Genomic DNA, 22,321 nt, shown 5'->3' on the forward strand with positions numbered 1-22,321 from the left:
ACACACACACACAGGCTCCCTTTACACAAAGGGAATGAGGGACACATGTCAGCTCCCTAGGCCAGATGCCCACAAGGTATGCCCAATTCCTATTGGAAGACCCTTGAAGTGGACCAATGAGAATTAGGCTAGAGTAAATCTAGTTTAATTAATTTAAAAACATTTAATAAAAGAAACCAATAAGAATTAAGTGTCCTAGAAGACTATTGGGCAGTCTCCCAAGGGGTCCAATGAGCATTCAGGAGCCCCATGGCTTGCCTGATTCCTATTGGCCAGGAGGCAAAGGGGTCCAATGAGAGTTTAGTTTAATTATTTAATTATCTAAAGCTCTCACAAAAGGGGAAAGGGGGACACATGTCAGAAGGCTATCACTTATGCTGCTTAATCCCTATTGGCTTGACCTGGGGAGGTCCAATGAGGCAAAAGCCAGACTAACTTAGCAGCTAGGGCTCGCCCAAGAGAGAGAGGGGGCTGATTTTTGCTTGGCATTGGCACTCACACTCTCACACTTGACCATGTGTGAAGGGAAAATACTCTATCTCCTCCCAAGCTTTAATGGAGAGCTCATCACCTACTCCAAGCTTGTGAGATAGAAGCCTACATCAACACTCTCTTGGCATGTGGATGCAAATCCAACCAAGAGCCAAGCTTCAATGCATGCTCATCTTCTCTACCAAGCTAATTACTAAGCTAAGCTATGCTAATATGAGTGATTATGTGAGGAGATGTACTTCTTTCTCGTAAGATACTTCTTTTTCCTCTCAATCTACTCTCATACCCTGCTAGCTCTCACCATCTTCGAAGGTGTGTGAGGTCTTGGGTCTGAGAACGGGGATAATTCAAGTTGTGTTTGATTAAGTGTTTTGCTTGGTGTATGAAGCTTCCATCTTCATTGCACTAGCTAGTCTTGAAGGAACACAAAGAATTGTATTGTACAAGGTCTCTCTTGATGGGAGAAACCATAATACAAAGCCTTTTGGAGGGGGGACCGGCTCCATGCAAATCCGGTCCTCAACTGTTGTCAATAGCTTAATTGCTCTCTCTTTTGAAAGTATTGTCGATGCTATCTAACTAGGTGTTATGCTTTTTGTTGCTCTCTCCACCCAAGCACTCTTGTAATTCTCATTAGGAATCTATTCTAATGAAATGCCCACTATGTTCATGCTAATTTCCGCTACAAATAAGATTTTAGGCCATTAAATGTTACATTGGTATCAGAGCTCAAGGTTTCTCTTTTCTTGCTCAAGAAGGGAGGTCCTCAAGCTAGCTACAAATGGTTGGTATTATTAATTGCCTGTGAGTAAGTAGAATAGGGATTTTTCAGCCTTTCAGTGCGCCTGCCTTTGTGCAGTTAACGGGGCATCACCGTCGAGAGCTATGGTCTTAATAGTGGAGTCCTACGGGGCTTGCCTACGGCTTAACCACTATTGAGCTATTAGAAGCTTGACAAGAGCCGGTGCTGTTTTGTTGTCGAAAGACCCTCTCTTCTATTCCTTGCAATTAATGGTATTCGAGCCGCGGGTACAGTAGCTTGAGTGCTTTTTCTAAAGGGGTAAAGAGGAGTAGCAACTAGGGCTTGAAGTGCCAAAGTACACCTAAAAAGTTTACACCTAAAAGTTGTTAGAATGGCTGACAATATTAAAGAGAGTGAAATTAATGTTGATAACTTTGATTTTGCTCATGAGCAAGCTACTAATGATGCTTCAATGCTTGTTAATTATCTTGTTTCTAGGCTTCAACAAGCCATGGGCAATCCATCTCTCCAAAGTGAAGTGCAACGGCAGCTCCGTGCTCATGGGATTCTCCAAGTTCATCACCATGACGAGAGAACACCTAGGAAGCCTCCTTGTGAGACTACCAAAAGAGGTCTCTCTCCGATTCGGGAAGAAGAAGAGAATCCATATGAAGGGCTCAAGAACTTACTTCTTGATGATGCTTCTCCTTCCCAAAGGAGAACTCAAGAGCCTCCACCGAAGGAACGAGAAAGAAGCGAGTCTCCCGCCACCTCGGCGGAGATGGCTCCACGAAGACGGCGGGCTAAACGCTCTCCATCACCACCAAAGCGGAGAAGACCCTCACACTCTTCTCCACGCCATAATTCAAAGAGGGATGATAAAAAGCAAGAGAAGAAAAAGGCGAGAAAGAGGACACCCTCTTCTCCATCTTCTTCATCCTCTTCCTCTTATGAAAGCTATGGTGAAGACGACAAAGATCAAGACAAGAAAAAGGCGAGAAAGAGGTCACCCTCTTCTCCACCTTCTTCAAATTCTTCATCTTCTGAAGAAAGTGATGGTGCAACTTTTGAACCATCAAAAAGAAGAGGCCATAGGAAATCCTATGCCGCATGGAAGAGGTCGTCCAAACTGAAGAAATTCAAAGAGGGAGGGAAGAGCATCTCTTTCCTTACCTATGATGGCACCTTCGGTGCTACAGACAAAGTTTTGGCCTTTATTCAGCAATTCGATGCGGCGTTTGGAGATGAGGGCTTCACGGAGTCCTCTAAGCTACGCCATGTAGCTATGCACTTTCAAAAGTCCGCCAGACAATGGTGGTCTAGCCTACGAGCCAACGGTGAAGCTCCACGAACATGGAAGGCTTTAAGAGCTTCCATTATGAAGCAGTTTTTGGCCACCGATGCCAAAGACAAAGTACTCACCGAATGGCGAAGCTTAAAGCTCTCTCCCAATGAATCCATCCACAAATATGTAGACAAGTTTTGGGACCTACAACTCAAAGCCACTGTCTTCAAAAAGTTGGATTTTGGAGAGCAAAAGCAACAATTTTGTGCGGGCTTAACCGAAGAAATGGCGGAGTATGTCAACTCCCAAAGGCCACGTACCATATCGGCGGTAATACACCATACTATGGTGGCCTCGCGAATCAATTTCCAAACGGGGGGTAAAAGAAATAATAAGCCCCCGGAAAACAAAGGTACCAATGAGCCTAAGGGGAAGGACAATGTCCAAAAGTCTCCTAAGGGCAATTCCAACAAAGCTAAAGAGAAGGGAGTTTACAAAGGAAAGAATAAACTCTCTCCTGAAGAGCTTGAGCGTTATCGTAAAGATAACCGGTGTTTCAAGTGCGGCGAACAAGGGCATGCGTACCGCGCTTGTCCCCAAAAGAACAACCGCCAAGATCCTCCTAGAGCTTCTTTGGTTGAAATCCAAGAGGAGGAGATTCACCAAACTCACCACAAAGGATCTCCTCTATGCCATGCTTGGGGAAAGGTAAGAGAACATGATGCTTTTATTCTCTTTGACCCTGGTTCTACTCACAATTTCATATCTATGGAGTTAGCCACCAAGCTAGGCATACAATCCTACGAGATGGGAGATATCCTACCCGCAGACAGTGCCTTCAAGGGGCAAGAAGCTTCAGTCACTCCCTTAATCGGGAAATTGAGGCTTCATGTCCAAGGCTATGTGGACAAAGAGGATTTCTTTATCTCTCCTCTCAAGCATGAGGATGTAATCCTAGGGGCACCATGGTTTGACCGTCTGGCTGCCCATGTTAAATTTCCTGAAAGGAGAATCTCCTTTAAGTTCAGGGAAAAGGACATGTATATAGATGCTAGGGAGATGGGTAACACCATCCCCATTGTACATACACCAGCTTTCAACAAGTCAATAAAGAGCTCTATTTCCGTGTACATGATTTTTGTTAAAGATTCTCAAAATGAACCTAATGCTTTAGCAAAAGAAAATAAAAGCAACCAAAAGGAATTAGAGTTATCCAATTTTCTCAAGGGGTTTCAAGATGTCTTTATTGACGACATCCCTTCTGAGCTACCTCCTAAACGAGGTAATGACGACCATGCAATTGAACTTCTTCCAGGAAGTTCACCGCCTAACAAACCTCCTTATAGAGTTTCTCAAGCTCAACAAGAGGAGATTATGCGGCAAGTGCATGAGTTAATTGAGAAGGGCATGGTTAGGCCTAGCTCATCTCCATTTTGCTCACCTGTGCTATTAGTGCAAAAGAAAGACGGCACATATCGTATGTGTGTCGACTATAGAGCACTAAATAGGATCACTATCAAGAATAGGTTTCCCGTTCCACGGGTAGAAGACCTATTTGATAAGCTACAAGGATCGACCTACTTCAGTAGGATTGACCTAAAAAGTGGCTATCATCAAATAAGGATAGTTGATCAAGACATTGTAAAGACCGCATTTCGTACTACATTTGGTCTTTACGAATACATTGTCATGCCTTTTGGCTTGACTAATGCACCAGCCACATTTAACCGCTTGATGGAGAAGCTGTTCAGACCTCATCGAACCTTCACTGGAGTGTTCTTTGATGATATTATCATCTACTCTAATTCATTAGAGGAACACAAGCAACACCTCCAGGTAATATTTCAAGTTTTAAGAGAGAATAAACTTTATGTTAATCGAAAGAAAAGTGAATTTTTCTTGCAAGAGATTCAATATTTAGGTCACATTATCTCTCAAGATGGAATCCAAATGGATCCATCCAAGTTAGAGGTAATAAAAGGATGGCCTAAACCAAGGAATCTTCATGAACTAAGAAGCTTTATAGGTATGTGTGCATACTATAGACGCTTCATAGAAAAGTTCTCACAAATTGCGGGACCATTACATGACCTAACAAAGAAAAATGTTAGGTATACGTGGTCTGCTAAGGAGAACAATGCTTTCGAAAAGCTTAAAGAAAAGCTTATCTCTCAACCTGTGCTTACACTACCGGATCTCTCAAAACCATTTGAGGTCCAATGTGATGCTTGTGGTGATTGCCTTGGGGCTGTTTTGCTCCAAGAAGGGCACGCCATAGGCTATGAGAGTCGAAGGCTCGACCCTGTTGAACAAGCTCTAGGCATATACGAAAAAGAACTCCTTGCAGTTCTACATGCCTTAGACTCATGGAAGCACTATTTATTGGGGACTCCTTTCATTCTGCGAACGGATCACCAAAGTCTTAAGTACTTCATGACGCAGACCAAGCTCTCCGACAAACAAATGAGGTGGGCAAATTTCCTTTCGCAATTTCATTTTCATATTGCTCACATTGCTGGCAAGCATAATCAAGTAGCCGATGCACTCTCAAGACGACCGAGAGTGAATGCGGTTTCCATAGCAACTCACAATGATCTATCTTCAATGATAGATGAGTATGCTATTGATCCCGATTTTAGAGATGTGATTTCAGCCCTTGCATTAGGGAAGAAAGAAGAACCATTTACTTTACAAGATGGTTATCTTCTCTATGGCAATAGACTATGCGTTACTAACTCACTACGTGAGAAAGTAATGTATGAATCTCATGCTCCCCCATATGCGGGGCATAGAGGGATTCAGTCTACCCTAAAGGGAATTGAAACATATTTCTATTGGCCTACCATGAAAATGAACATACATGAGTATGTTTCCAAATGTGTGGTATGTCAAAAGACAAAATTTGATAGAGGGAAGCAACTTGGATTGCTTCAACCCTTGCCAATCCCTAATTCACCGTGGGAGAGCATATCCATGGATTTTATCTTTGGATTGCCTAAGTCTATCCATGGGAATACGGGAATATGGACAATAGTAGACAGGTTCAGTAAACAAGCTCATTTTATACCTGTCAAAAAGACTATCAAAGCCCATCAAATGGCAACCCTCTTCATTTCACAAATTTTCAAGTACCATGGCTTGCCAATGTCCATAGTGTCGGATAGAGATCCTAGAATGACCAGTAATTTTTGGAAGGGTCTCTTTGAGAATTTAGGAACAAGGCTAAACTTCTCTTCGGCCTATCATCCACAAACTGATGGCCAAAGTGAAATAGCTAACCTAACTATTCTTGATCTACTAAAAGCCTATGTAACGGAAGTAGATCAAAGATCCCAATGGGAGAAGTACTTACCCTTAGTAGAGTATGCTTACAATAACACTGTACATACTTCTACAGGAAAAGCACCTTTCGAGGTAATTGAGGGAAGATCAAAAAGTCCCTTGCTACTTAAGGTACATGGGAAGATCTTCGCTGCAGATGAGTATAGCCGAGACCTACAAGAATCTTTCCAAAAGATTAAGGATGCTATCTCTATCTCACAGCAAAGGCAAAAGGCTGCTGCTGACAAGCACAGAAGAGCCCAAGCCTTTAAAGAAAAACGATTGGGTCTTGTTAAAATTTCCCAAGGCTCGATTAAGGCACACGACGGGCAAGAATCCTACGGGCCACCAAAAGTACTATGCTAAACTAGCAAAAAGGTACTATGGTCCCTTCCAGATTCTTAGGCCAATCAATGAGATGGCCTATCAACTTAAGTTGCCCAATCATTGGCTCATACACAATGCTTTTCATGTGAGCCTCTTGAAGCCTTACAAAGGAGAGCCACCTCAAGAACCAACTATTGAAGACCCACCGGAGATCGTGGACCACGAGGAGGTGCTGCAGCCCGAGTCCATTCTCCGACATGAAGACAAGGTATTAAGAGGCGGTAAGACTATCCGACGATATCTTATTAAGTTTAAGAATTATCCTTTTGAAGATGCTAGATGGATGCAAGGCATACAATTAAAGGATAACCTAAACCTTGTCAATGCTTACAATGCTTCCCAAGAGTAAGCAAATGTACAAAATGTTAAAAATGAACAAAAATTTTTGTCTTATAAGACTCTCTTTTTGCACAAAAATGAAGTAGTATGCATGCTTAGATCAAGTTTGCGGAGACGACGTCTCCCGAACACCAAGTAGAGCTTGTCACTCTACTATGGAAGACTGATAGGACTAATGTGCAGACATGCTTGCGGCAGCCTCAGGCTCTCAAGCGCCAAATGGACTAGTCATCCATTATGGAATGATGTCGTAGGGTAACACAGGGATCCTCTACCCGCTAAGAAAAGGACTCATGCATATGCTTTATCTTCTCTACACCATAGTCGAGGACGACTATGATTTCAAGAGAGAGGTAATGTCATAATAATCAATATCTAATTCTCCTAAATGATTTTCTCATATTAAACTGATCATTTAATGTGGGGAAGTGCCAAGGGAGAAAAAGCTAGAATATTGGTTAAGTTAGCAGACCGGCCACAGTAGGGATCCAAAGGAGGGAAAATAGGGATCCAAAGGGGGGGCCATCTGCAAAAGAGCCATGTGAAACAACGGGCTAAAAAGACCCTAAGGTTCAGCCCATTAAGACTTCCAAAATGCTAAGGTTCCAAAATTCAAAGGTTGTGTCCAAAGGTCAACCTTAGGGAAAATTGGATGCTTAGTGTGTGCCTAAAAAGTCTTTCTACATCCCTACATGGGAGGGGGCGAGCCCCAAAGCTAGGGGATGAGAGAGAAAGCCACACACACACACACAGGCTCCCTTTACACAAAGGGAATGAGGGACACATGTCAGCTCCCTAGGCCAGATGCCCACAAGGTATGCCCAATTCCTATTGGAAGACCCTTGAAGTGGACCAATGAGAATTAGGCTAGAGTAAATCTAGTTTAATTAATTTAAAAACATTTAATAAAAGAAACCAATAAGAATTAAGTGTCCTAGAAGACTATTGGGCAGTCTCCCAAGGGGTCCAATGAGCATTCAGGAGCCCCATGGCTTGCCTGATTCCTATTGGCCAGGAGGCAAAGGGGTCCAATGAGAGTTTAGTTTAATTATTTAATTATCTAAAGCTCTCACAAAAGGGGAAAGGGGGACACATGTCAGAAGGCTATCACTTATGCTGCTTAATCCCTATTGGCTTGACCTGGGGAGGTCCAATGAGGCAAAAGCCAGACTAACTTAGCAGCTAGGGCTCGCCCAAGAGAGAGAGGGGGCTGATTTTTGCTTGGCATTGGCACTCACACTCTCACACTTGACCATGTGTGAAGGGAAAATACTCTATCTCCTCCCAAGCTTTAATGGAGAGCTCATCACCTACTCCAAGCTTGTGAGATAGAAGCCTACATCAACACTCTCTTGGCATGTGGATGCAAATCCAACCAAGAGCCAAGCTTCAATGCATGCTCATCTTCTCTACCAAGCTAATTACTAAGCTAAGCTATGCTAATATGAGTGATTATGTGAGGAGATGTACTTCTTTCTCGTAAGATACTTCTTTTTCCTCTCAATCTACTCTCATACCCTGCTAGCTCTCACCATCTTCGAAGGTGTGTGAGGTCTTGGGTCTGAGAACGGGGATAATTCAAGTTGTGTTTGATTAAGTGTTTTGCTTGGTGTATGAAGCTTCCATCTTCATTGCACTAGCTAGTCTTGAAGGAACACAAAGAATTGTATTGTACAAGGTCTCTCTTGATGGGAGAAACCATAATACAAAGCCTTTTGGAGGGGGGACCGGCTCCATGCAAATCCGGTCCTCAACTGTTGTCAATAGCTTAATTGCTCTCTCTTTTGAAAGTATTGTCGATGCTATCTAACTAGGTGTTATGCTTTTTGTTGCTCTCTCCACCCAAGCACTCTTGTAATTCTCATTAGGAATCTATTCTAATGAAATGCCCACTATGTTCATGCTAATTTCCGCTACAAATAAGATTTTAGGCCATTAAATGTTACAGAGACAATCATTATGCTTCCAATCTCACCACTCTAGGTCATTACACCTTTTCGGCATCCAAACGAATCCGGAACGCCATGAAACTTAAAGAGAGGTATCACAACACTTAAGGGATCAATCCTACCCAGTTCTGTCACCATCTGGGAAGGTACATAAATCACGATCCATCACAAAAAATGTGCAGAAAACTGAAACAGAAGTACTTGTAAAGGTCGTCCTTAAGCGTAGAAACACTTATCCATGGTCAAAACATCAAAGAACAACCATATTAACCTCCAAACCAATGCATTTAGCTCACAAATAATGCGTATGAAACCCAAGCAAAATTGGAAATGATCACACTTAGATTGTAGTGCAAGAGACAAGGAACGCAATGTGCTATTCGGAAACAAATTTTGATTACCAGCTCAGGAAAAAAGAAGATTACAAGTTGTAGCAGCAAGAGGCCTCCACAATGCACGTTTTTTATTCTTCAAACTAATGATAAATCTCCCCTCAAAACTAAGGGTTTTGACTTTAAAAGTTAAGGGGGCTTTCCCACGACCATCCGGCCTCTTACAAGGATGTAGACTCGGAGAAGTAAAGAGGGTATTGTCTAATTACATCATTGTTACAACTCATCCTAGGCTGAATTACATAGCTTTCTTTGAAACAATAGAGTGTTTACAGGGTTTGGTGTGCATACGCCTGTATATGCCTGTATCCACCAAGCATTCCCCCCTTCCTATTCATTGCACGTCCTCGTGCAAGCTGTCTCTGAGCGAGTCTACTGCCTTCTTTTGAGCGTTGCAGTGACATTTCTGAATTTTTGAGCTCGTGCTTCAATCTTGACTTTGGTGGCCAGCTCTCTGAAGGGATTATTACTGAGGATACTTTGGTAGGCGATGTGGCAGGTTGGCAGATCTTTTGTCATTGGGTTGAATATGGAAGAGTCCACTTCAAAGAAGCATGTCATGAAAGCCTCTTCAAAGGTTTGCATGTAATGAGAGGGCAGAAACATGACTCTTGCATACAATCCCATGATGACATTCCTACTTGGGATTTTTGTCTCCATATTCTAGAAAATGCCCCGTGTACCTTCGACAAAAACTTGCCAGGGATGCTCTGCTGCTTCGATATCACGGAAATCTATAATTCATGTGATAAGCATTTTGGCAATCTTTACAAGCATCTGGCAAGCGAGATCTGGGATCTCCTTCATCATGTTGATTAACCCTTTTAGATTTTGATTCATGTAATGCTCAGATAATGGGTTGTTATTGAGAGGCTTTGTAATTCATGGGTATTTTAGCATTACCGGCCTTTTGCTTTGCCAAATATAAAAACTGTCCCAGGATCACCGTCTGTTGATAGGACAATAAGTGGGGTCGATCCTGAGATGCTGTGGAGCGTTCCTGTAATAGGTTTCATCAGTTGGGCATTGATCAACGAACCTTTTTTTCCGCCAGAGGGGTTGATTATCTATGATGGCATGAATCTAAAGGGCCGTAATAGGAACCTCCCTGTAGTCCCCTTTGCTATTTGATTCAAGTTTGAGGATCATTTTTTGCTACCATAACTTAACTTCTTGTCGCATCAGCGAGTGCCATCATCTTGTGCCCATGATTCTTTACTACCTCATCTGGAGTGATCATGAGGAGGGCAGCCGATTCCAGCACCTTCAGTTCATATTGCATATAAGCCTTGTGCGAAGGGTCCTTTACTTCTGAGATCCAGCACTGAATTTCATTCCTTGTCAACTCCGAAGTGGATGTCGTGGCTGGATCTACAAATTCCTGTGTGCCTCTTCCAATGCTGGTAGTGGGCACCTCTCTTTGATGAGCTTCAAACGTGTATTGTTTGAAGCCTGCTCCCTGCTCAAAGTCCCCTGGGGCCTATTGATATTTTGGTTGATCTGCTCTCAGAGCTGCTAATTCCCCTCTTGCCTCATCCAATTTCATTTTTAATTCGTTGATTTCCTCATCCTTGGCCTGTTGTAGGGCCCTATGACCTGTCGTCATGATCTGTCTGTCATATTTCTCTTGTTTCAGGGATTCTTTCAACTCTTTGATTTCTTGACTCAATGAAGTAGATCCTACAGTCATCGTTGAGGAGGAGGGGGTCTCTTGTATGGCCAAGAGCTGAGTTAGAGATCTGCTAACCACTGCATAAGAGCCTTGTAGCTTCTCATTTTGTTCTCTTTCTCTAGTTAGCTCCTCCTTGAGACGTTGTTGCTCAATCTGCAATGCGTAGTTCACCTCGTTGAATTGTTGCACTTCCTTGTCATAGTAGGCTGCATTCTCCTGTTCTCTCTACAACTCCAATTGTGCCTGGAGTTGTGCCTTCTTTAGTGCTTTGATTTGTTGCTTTAACTACAAGGATTCTGCCACCGTTCTAGAATCTTCCTTCTTGTTATCTTCTAACTCCAGCTCTCTTATATTGTAAAGAGCCCTTTGACATTGAAACTGTAGCTTGATCTACTCTAAGTGAGTGTCAATGTCAAAGGATTTGACTATCTCCGCTCCTTCCTCCATGGCCGCTTGTGAGTGTGGAGATCTTGGCCTATGCTAGCCTTTTTGGCCATGATCCGATTGCTCGGCCACCTCATTTTGCTTTTCTCTTTGTTTCAAATCTTCTAGAGCATCAGAGGTTGTGGCAGGCTTTGTTTGTGTGGACTCCATTTCTTGATCCATTTTGTGTTCTTTATGCTTTCCCTTTCACCCCTTGCTCCGATAGTCCTGCACTTTCTCCTTTCTCTTTTTATGATGTCTCTGGAAGTGTCTCAGCATCCTTGGGAGAACCAAGGTCTTGACCTTGTTGGTCCTGTGTGTCATGTTGTTCCTCTCCGTGCATGTGACTTTCCTCTTTTTTGCGTTCACTAGATTTGTCAGACGATTCGAGATCATCGACGTGTAGCTTCTTTGATTCTCCCCTTTGCCTTTGCTCCATCTTTCGCTTGAGCTCATTGTGAATGCACTGTCGCATGGCACTGGCAATCTCCCATTTTTCTTCAGCTTCCTGCCTCTTCTATTGCTTGATCCTTTCCAAAGCCTCTGTTTGCCTGCGTACCAATGGAATATTTTTGGCGTCACCTCTTCTTTTTCATCATCCACTTTTGTTCCTTGGGTTTGATGCTGAGCTTGCTTTTGTTGGAGGAGATTTTCCCTCAATGTCTTAGCTTCTTCCATTGTCCTCCTGGCATGAGTAATGAGGATAGCCTCTGCCAAGTGCCCAACCTTTTTCTCAACCAGGTATATTCAAGTATGTATGGGTTGTCCTGCTCCTCCTTCGAAGACTGGTGCTCCGAAGGAGTGTCTCTTGGGTGGGACTCCTCTTCCTAGCTACTCCAAGCATCTGACTCGGTCTTCTCGCTGTCAAAATCCTTTAGCGGTGCGCTTTGGCTTGTCTGTTTGACTTCTGGTTTCAGCCTTGTAGAAGGTCCTTCCACTGGTCTTACATCTCTTTTGGATCTGTGGATCAGATCGATCTGCGCTTCGGCAGGTGGTAGATCCTCGATCATTCCCAGTGCTTGATAGGCTATACGTGTGAGCATTGGTCCCCCGTTCATGTAAGCTTTACTTCTTTGACTCCCCTTTAGGTTTGCTTCCACAATAGTGTCAAGAAGATAGTTTCCAAAGTCGCAATTGACCACCCTGCCTTCAGCCAAGCCCATTGCCATTACCACGGCCATGTGCAACAAAGGTTTGGTATATCTAGGCAGCTTTTGCACCTTGAAATGTTGCAATATAAGGAGCAATGACAGTTCAGTTTTTGAGTAGAGCAGGTCTTGATACGTTAGCTTATGTCCTCGTTTCTTCAAAAGGGCTTTATCATTGTCTATTGCCTTCGTCTTCTGCACTAGATTGTGTGTCCCTTGCGGCAGGTGGAGGGCTTCATTGATAATTTCCACTGTGATCTTTACCTTGACAACTGCCCCATACTTGTCTGTCAGAGTTGCTTCCCCATTGTACCGAATTGAACTTGAGCTTGTGAGCTCGTCTCAATTCCTTTCCCCAAGGAGGAAGTCGTAAGAAGTTGTCTAGTTGTAGGCACCTGCCCCCTGATTGCACTTCTGGTTTTTGGTGCAAAGTCCACATTTCCTGTGGAAAGATTGTGGCCTTTACAATTTCTCCGTCTGCTGATTGAAACCTTCCGATGAAGATGTTCACCGGAATTGCTTCAAGTACCTGTTCGGTGAGGTGAGCTTTCTCATTTGATGAGATATCGGTTATCTCATAGGGTGCACATTCCACTCCCTTTGTGCTTTCCTTTGAGGCATCTTGCTGCCAATTTTAGCATGTGAAAATAGGTTTTAGTCACTGATCAAAATTGTCGAAAAGTGTAAACTTGACCATAGAATGAAAAAATGAGCATAACTTTGTCAAAACTACATTTGACCCAATTTCACGAGTGCATCTAGTATTACTATAGGCACAAGACTATAATGTGACAGATGAATTTTGTCAAAAAGGAACATGGATCGCGATCCATGTTGGGATGCATTTGGAAATTCTAACTTTGGGAAGTTATTCCTGGGCATATGGAGATGCTACTGAGCAATTTTTTCTGGATTTAGGGTTGAAGGTACATGGATTGCGATCCATGTTGGGCAACATTTTGGAAATTTATGATACCATCTGGTAGGGTTCATCTAGATTATGCCCAAGAATTTTGGGATTTGGATCAATGGTTTGACACTTGGGCTAAATTTTGGAAACCATTTGCAGATTTAGAGATTTTTGGTTTTTTGAAGTGGATTTTGGGGTTCAAATGGTTTGAAACTCCATGGCTTGGCTTTCTTGAACATATTGAATCAGATGGCATGGTTTTAATTATATTGAGCAAAAAGGTACATGGATCGCGATCCATGTTGGACAGAATTTTGATACAGTTCTTGTGCACATTTGTTCCCATAGGTTTTCCTAGTACACTGGTGAAATTTTTTCAACTTTGGACATGTTTTTCCTTAGTTTGCCCCATTTTTCAATTTATGGCCATGTTTTTTCTGTTTTGACCATATCTGTTTCTGGCAACCACTTTTTGGACTCAGGCTTTCCTTGAGATCTATCATTGTTTTCATTTTTGATGATTTAGGTCTGTAGTTCATAGCTTTGCCTGGTTCCTTGGCAAATTCCACCAGACACTGAATTCTTTTGAGAAGACAAACTGAATCCTGCAATTTTCACCATTTTGCAAGTAAACTTTTGCCTAGTTTTGATCCTACCACCATCCTTAGGTTACAATTGCTTGTTGATAGGCTCCGAGGAGAGTGTGAAGTCTCCCAATTGACCTTAGCAGTCATTTGAAAAATTTTCAGGACTCTATCTTTAGCCATTCTTTATAGGTCTTGCTGGCATCCAAGCATCTATCCTCTACTGAGTTTTTTTTTTTTGGGATTCCACATTTTTTTCCTGTGAAAATGACCAAAAGACCATTTGCAGACTGAAATTAGCAATCCAAGAGGGTTTGATGATCTTTGAAGCACTTTTTGTGATAATTTTGCAACACTAGTACTATTTGTACATTGTCGAGGTAGTGAGCCACTTTTATCCTAATTTTGGCAAAAAGGGACATGGATCGCGATCCTTGTTGGGATGCATTTTGAAAATCCAATCATAGGAGTTTGTTCCTGGCCCTCTATTGTTGCTCCTGTAGAAATTTCCATGATTTTAGGGTTTAGGGAACATGGATCGCGATCCATGTTCCACCACTTTTTTCTGTTGTTTTTACCTTGGCTGATTCTGTCAGTTAGTTGGGGTCTACTGATGAAATATTTCTGGTTTTTGATGGGTTTTGGACTTTCCCATTGTAACCTTGTACTGCTTTGATCTATTGTTTTGGCACTGTTGATGCAGTATGGGACACACACACATGCTCTTGCAAGGTTAATGATCATACCTGTCACATCTGGCATAGTAAGATCCACCGAGGTGGTCGCAGTGGGCAGAAGCATCTGAAAACTCTATGCTCCTGTGGCTCTATGTGTGTGTGTGTGTGTGTGTGTGTGTGTGTGTGTGTGTGTGTGTGTGTGTGTGTGTGTGTGTGTGTGTGTGTGTGTGTGTGTGTGTGTGTGTGAATGCAAATGAGCTTATGTTTCCCCATTTGACTATATGTTCCCACTCTACCCGGAATGCCCCATTTATACTTACCTCCATTGATCAATCTTGTTGTTCATATCACCTGCGGTTCAAACCGTTCGTCATTCTGACACTTGGTTTACAAATGGCATTCAATCTGCAGTTTTGATCCTTCAGAAGTTGGCTCAAAATTCATCTTGTGTCGAATCTTTCCATATTTGCCATGTTCGAAGTCCTTGCTTTGAAGTTTTGGCATTTGCTTTCAAAAGTCAATTCTGACTTTCCTGGATCGACTTATCAATTTTTTGTTGATTATTTGTCGTTTTTTGCTAAAGAAAATTATTTACAATGATTATTAGTCGGCCAAAAATTAACCAAAATTAATTTCGCCTCCCTTATATACATATTCTTATTCTGGTATTAGATGGTGACAATATGGCTCATGATTATGCCAACTAAGAGTCTGTCAGGCTCTAAAAAACTTGTTGTGTGTTTTTTTTTTTAAAGAAAAAGAAAGAAAAGGAAACAAAAACAAAATAAGTAAGATGATAATAGTAGTATATACAAATGATAATCCTGCCGCATTTTCCCCTTCCTAGAGTGATTCATCCCCGACAAACATGTGTCAGAGTGCTTGGGAACAAAGCGTGTATCTATGCATAGCCGTATAGTGTGGCTCTATGATGCTGATGGAGGATATGCATGGGGAAACAAAATGCTTTGCAAGATAGAGGTGCTAAACAATATGTTTAGTGGCCATTGGAGGGGAGGTCCCATGGAAGCTGTGTGGTCCGAACAATAGTAATTGGAGAAGACGTGCTCTGTGTTTGACAGTGACAGAAAAAAGTTTTGATGTTGATGGTTGGGTGGCTTTTTGGCTTTGTTTGGGTTGCCACCGAAATTTCTTAGGTTTGGATTCGCTAAAAGAGGCTTCATTAAAGCGAGGTTGTTTTGGTTGCCATACCCACTTGATAGTGTTTGGATGTCAAAGATAGTGGTCCATTGGGTTAGGTCGTGTGACAACAGCGGTGGGAAATTTGTCGTGGTTGAATTTCTCTGTAGGCAATGTAGGCTCACATGTTTTGTCGTTTAGGTATCCACAATTGCCTATGCTTGGTTTCCATTATTGAGTTTTTGACCCATATTTTCTTGACCATGGTGGTGGAGTATCGTTGAGCTGGTGCATGTGGCGTTCCCATACATGGTCCGTTTACACAAATAGCATGGTGAAAGATTGACCCTCGTGTTCGAGGAGTAAGGTGTTGTCCTACCAGTTTGGTGTGTCTTGATAAGTGCGCATCCGCGGCACTCCTAGAATAACTACTTCGTTAAGATGTTGATCTTCGACCAAATGAAATTGATGCAGATAAACGGTTCCAGCAATGGTGATTGGTAAATTTATGTGGCCCAGATTGTCCATATTGCCTTTGTTTGCTACTTTGAAGCCCATAGTGTTGGGCATTAGAGGTTCCTGTGTGATTTTTTTGAAAGTGGAGTAGTTAACCACATTAGCTGTGGCCCCTGTGTCCACTAAGTCTCTTTCGGTGGTGCCGTCGGCAAGTTGTAAATGAATACGTAGATCCATTCCTCCTAACCATGTAGCTGCCATTTGTATGGATCCTATCGAAGCATTCTCAATAGCAGCGTCCTGTTCTGCTTTTCTCTGGAAGTTTGCTTGTTCTTTGCATTTTCATATTCTGAGTTTGGCTTCTTGCTATGCTTGTTCTTGAATGTCCTGTGCTTGACGTCTGCGCTAAGCTGCTGCATGGAGTGTTGCAAGTTCTTTTGGTGTCAACGGAAGAAGATATTTCTTTAATCTACATCCACTCATCCAATTAGGCATCTCCTCTCCTGCTAATGTTGCAAGCTTGATGGCGCCACTTTGCGATATATCATGTATTACAAAAGGCCCCATTCCTCGCTTTTTTAGTTTTTTGGAGTGTTGTTTGGGGGTATACATGAGAATGTAATCCCCTTTTTGGAACTCCTTTCCAATCAAGTGTTGATCATGTAAAGCTTTCACTTGTTTTTTATGAGCATATATCCCAGATACCGCTCTAAGTCTGGTTTCATCTAATTGTTCTAGGGTATCTAGTCTCTCCGATAGCTCATGGCCCGTCCATCCTAATTGTGTTGCCACTCTTAGGGATTTGATTAGGAATTCCAATGGTAGGATCGCATTAATCCCGAATACCAGTTTAAAGGCAGTCGTTCCAATGGATGTTTTAAAAGCTACTCGGTAAGCCCATAAGGCTGTGTGTAGCTTTTGATTCCAATCATTTCTTGAGTCGCTGACTATCTTGGTGAGCATGGTGCATAGGGTTTGGTTGGTACTCTCTGCCTACCCATTAGCTTGCGGGTGATAGGGTGCCAATTTGTGATGGACCACCATGAATTTGTCAAGGAGGCTTTCAATGACGTCGTTCAAAAAGTGTGTTCCCCTATCGCTCACTATTTTGATTGGTAATCCATATCACGTAAAGAGGTTTTTGAAAAGGAACTGAGCTGTAGTTCTTGCATCATTTTTTTGGGTTGCTTTTGTTTCCGCGCATTTCGTCATGTAGTTTGTTGCTACGATCATGTATTGTGTGTGAGTTGTGTATCCTGGAGGTATGATGGGACCAATGAATTCAATGCCCCATTTGGAAAAAGCACGTACACCCATCATTGGCCTCAATGGCATTTCATCTCTCCTTTGGGGTGGTTTTGTGCGTTGGCATTCATCACATCGTTTGACATATATCTCTGCATCCATAAACAAGGTTGGCCACCATATGCCTGAGTGTAGCATGAGCCTTGCCGTTTTATCAGCAGAGAAGTGTCCCCCTGGCTGTCCTGAGGGTGCTTGATCTAGAATAGCATAATATTCTCTTTCTATAGCACACAACCGTAGTTGTTTGTCCTTCCCCGCCTATATAGTTGGTTGGCAATGAGCAGATAGTGTTTGGACTCTTCTTCAACATTTTTCATTCTTGCTTTGCCCCATTCCACTAGAAAGGTTTCGTTTTTTAAGTACTCAACTATGTGAGCACTCCATTTAGGTGCTTGTACTACGCAAAACATGGTAGTGAGTTCCACTGGGGGTTGCATTATACAACTATCGCAGGATTTTACACATGTATGGACACTGTGTTCCATGTTTGGCCAGTAGATGCCCAGTCTCTGTAGCCGTTGGCCTATCTGTGTTTCACCAATGTGAAATCCCTTATTTTGTATATGAGCTTGTTTCAGGTAGTAAGTGGTATCTTCGGGCTGTACACGAAGTCTCAGTATCCCATCCTTACCGTGTTTGTACAGCCGTCCTGCTAAAAACTGGAGATTTCATGTTTGATGGATAATTGATGGTTGTCTTTCTATCTGCAATGAGCCAATTGTGAGTAGAGGAATGACCTCTTCTCCATCTCGACACCATTTCTATGTTAAACAAATATGAATCAGGAAGGTCATCATCGACACCCTCAGGTTCTTCCCCATGAAACAGTCGTGAAAGATGATCTTCTCTTTGGTGTGTGGTCCCCTTTTTTACTACCACCGTGAAGTCAAACTGAAGCAGCAGTATAAAACAACGAACAATTCTTCTAGTGTTGCAAGGTTTGTTTAGTAGATATAGCAGTGCTTGATGATCCAGGAAGAACACAAACTTGTTTTCTAGAAAGGTAGTGTCTAAATTTCTTGACAGCATAGATCATTCCCAAACCTTCTCTTTCCATGGTGGTATAATTTCTCTCTGCGTTGTTTAGTTGCTGACTAGAGTAGCAAATGGGAAAATCCATTTTCTTCTCTCTTGGCTGGGCTAATATGCACCCGATGGCATAGGCTGATGCATCCACATGGACATGAAATTTTGCTCCAGTCGGGGGACTTGCAAAATTGGAGCCGAAATTAATTGCTGCTTCAATTGGAGCCGAAATTAATTGCGTGCTCACATTCCTCCGTCCATTCAAACTTAGTTATGAGGGCGTACAATGGATTAGCTATTACAGCATAAATATATATGAAATGGCTGTAATACCTGCAATGCCCCATAAATGCGTGCACTTCTTTTATCTTCGTTGGTCTGGCAGTGCAACAATTATTTGTACCTTTTCTTGATCAATTGAAATTTCGTTTTTGGACACAATGTGGCCCAAAATTCTACCTTGTCTTAACATGAAGGTGCATTTTTCCGGGTTTAGGTTCTGCATTTTTCAAAGACCTTTCCCAGATGAGTGATGTGGTCACTTCGTCGATGGGAATGAACACAAAGATCATCCATGTAGATCTCCAAAAATTGTCTGAGGTATTCTTTGAATGCGTGGCTCAGTAGTCTTTGAAATGTAGCCAGGGCATTGGTCAAGCCGAAAGACATTACCCTGTAGGAAAATATACCCCACTCTATTGCAAAAGTTGTCTGATGCTGATCTTCCACTTTAATCATCAATTGGTTGTAGCCTGAGAACCCATCCAAGAAATTATAGGCCTCTTTCCCTGCTACCCTCTCAATAACATGATCGGTTATTAGTAGTGGATAGTTATCCCTGATGGTGGCTACATGTACCTGTTTGAGGTTTACACAGACACGCAGTTTGCCATTCTTTTTGGGTACCACCACAATCGGGGACACCCAATCGGTGTGTTCAATCTCGTAGCAAAACTCAGCGTCCTTCAGTTTGTCTATCTCCTCCTTAATTTTCTTGGCAAAAGTTTCATTGTACGTGTAAGGACGTTGTCTACATGGTCTAGCATCACTCTTAAGGGGAATCGTGTGCTGACAGATCTCATGATCTATCCCTTTTAGATATTTGTATGACCATGCAAAGAAATATTTATATCATCTGAGCATATTGACTAGAAGTTTCTCTTCCTCTAAGGTCCATGGCAATGTATGCTGATTTAGGCTCCTCACCTGGTTCTGCTAAGTTGATGCTTTTGGTGTTTTCAGGCCCATCATATGAAATTCCTGGTTCCTTGGGATCTCGTTTGGGTTTTTGCACCATGATCTTCTTATCCTGAATGGTATACTTCTTATAGTGGGAAGGTGCATCAAATTTATCATCATTTGATTCCTCATTAGTTTCCATTTCTCTTGTCCAAACTTCCTTCAAGGCTCTCTTCAATTCATTGTACTTGACTTTGCGCTCCATTTTGGACAACTTAATCATTTTTTTTGTATTTTTTTCTTTTTTTGGTTTTGTGTGTTTGTTTGTTTTTTATTTGGTTTTGGTTGAGTCAGGTTTCATGTATTTCTTTGATATCCTATCCTTGAGGCAGTCAGTTGCTTCCACTAATCTTAAGTAATGTGTTTTGTCAGTTAATAGGGGTACTGAGTCCTTGTTGTGCTTGTTTTGGTTGTTTCTGCGTTTATATCGATACGTGCATTGTCTTCGAGGGTTTTGGTTTGGGAAATCATAGTAGGTCACCCGTCGATACTTCCGTTTGATGCTCTGACTTGAGCTACTAGACAGCTCGTCGTCTGCGTTATCCTCTAGCATCTTATCAGTTGAGTCTTGGAAATCTTCTTCATCCGTTTGGTCAAGGTCTCTTACAAAGATTTTGTCCACTATGCGTCGGCACTCGGCCACCCCGTCCTTGTCAAGGACTTCCCCCTCTGTCTTCGGAGTTAGGCTGACACCCATCATCTGGAATGGAATGATATCATACCCTTCCTCATCAAAGAATTCGGTGAGGGTCACCTCGTTTTACACAAACATCAAGAGTAGCTAGTATTTGTTGCCATTCAAAAGGCTCGAACATCTCTTCTGGAAAAGGCTCTAGTATGTATTCCTTGTCTTGTGTAGTCCTATCAAGAATGCAATTTTTCTTTTTTAGATTTCCACATTCCGAAGCTTCTCATGTCCACTGGTGAGCTTTGTTCTGTAGCAAAGCCGGTATTCCTCCTTCTTGGTCAGTTGTGGAATGCAAGTCTTCTCCTGGGGTTCTTTCTACGTCTCTATAGCTATGATTTGTGACACTAATTTTCGTAGTGACATCCTTGTTCCTGAGATAGATATAGTCGTAGCCCCAATCTTGCACCATTTTGAGCTAACGCATGAATGGTCTGCCCAATATGATGTCGAAATTGATGCTCTCATCGAAATTCATAATAGCGAATGTGTGTTCATATGCAATTCCACAAGAGGTTAGTACAATCTACTCCAAGATGCCTATGGGTCTTTCCAAATACCCATCTGCCAATTGAAGTTTCATTCTCGTCTTTCTGAGAGCAGGTTTTCCCCATTTTTTCCACATGGATTGGTAGCTATGACTATTCCAGCCCCGCTATCCAAGGTTGCTATCAAATTAATCTCTTTATACTCCACCGCTAGGGTAGTATTTCCTTCTTCACCTTCACAATAATCCCCTACCTTGTTTACTGGTACTGGCTCATGTTTAGTTTTTTCCGAGGGTTGTGTCTTTAGTGTGTTTGGAGAAGCCTCGGGTGAAGGAATTACCAGCCCTATTTTTTCCAAATTTTTTCCGACCTTGTCCCAAAGATGCGGTCTGATATGCAATAACTTTGACAGAGTTAGTGTACAACGGGTAGGGGATGACATCAACTCGTGAAGAGTTTTAGTATCCATCATCTTAGGATTGGCTTTCTATTGAGATGGAACTTTCCTTACTTTCGATCAAGTTTCAGGGTTACCATAAATGAAGGTAAAGTCTTCAACGATTGCGGTTTACTGTCTTCCGATATTGTTGTGCCTGCATCACCATACAATGATCTGATGTCATTTGGGTAGATCTCATGCTCCAGGTGGACTTTTGGGATAGAGTTGACACAAGTGTGGCACTTCCATCTTTTCTATTCTCGATCTATTCCCATAGCTCTTGAGGCCATTGTTCTTCTACCTCCGGAATTGGCAGTGGTACTTGAGAATACGTTCCATCTATTGTATTGGCTACCACCCTCGTATCCAATGGTGTTTCGTCTACAAGATTTGGTAGGTTATTCTTTTCAATTCCCCGCCCCTCTAACTCCTGATTTTTTTCTCGGATTAGTACCTCGTTTTTGGAGCCGTAGGAACTGATGGTTCTATAAGTGCTTGAGCGGCTTGGAAGAGCTCTTTACACATCTTTAGCCTCTCTTTCTCATAGCCTGGATGAGGGTACGTTAACCACCTATTCTCTTGGGTTTGGTTAGGTTTTAGCCTTGCCTCGTAATCTTTCAGAATTGCGTCCAAAGGTTCGAACACCTTGTCTACCAAGACTCGCCCTCCTGATGGCAGATCCGATGGTTTTTTAATCTTATTGTTGCCCTTAAGGTCTCTTTCCCTTTGAAGTTGTTCCTCTGTTTTCATCAATCTGGTTTCCAATGCCATTTTTTCCTTTTCCCTTTTGGCTTTCATCTTGTTTTGTTTGCATTCCAGGATTTCCTAGGGGTTCGGACAGACAAGTTGTCTATCTCTGTTTGGTTGGCTGGGATGTTCCTTGCTACCTCATGTGCTTGAGCTCTAGTGACCGTGTTTATTAGAATTTTTGGTTCTTTTTTTGATTCACTTGAGCTTGACACAATCCCCATTTTGTTCATGGTTGCTTTTCCTTTGTTTTTGGGGTTTTTTGGACAGTGTGGAATGAGATGGTTGGTCGTGCATCCGTCACCGAATCCAAAAAGTTTCACCTGTTCTCCTTTGTTTGGACAAACTCTAGCCTAGTGGTCACCGCCACATTCATAGAATGGTCCTACAGGTGGTGGAGAAGCTTGTGGAGCTCCCATTGGTTGTCCCGTTCTAGGAAGGTAGCCCCTAGGTTTGTAGCCCTGATTTGCCATGA

The sequence above is a fragment of the Adiantum capillus-veneris genome, chromosome 22, assembly GCF_014529385.1.
Source record: "Adiantum capillus-veneris isolate H3 chromosome 22, ASM1452938v2, whole genome shotgun sequence".
In the NCBI taxonomy this organism is placed as follows: Eukaryota; Viridiplantae; Streptophyta; class Polypodiopsida; order Polypodiales; family Pteridaceae; genus Adiantum; species Adiantum capillus-veneris.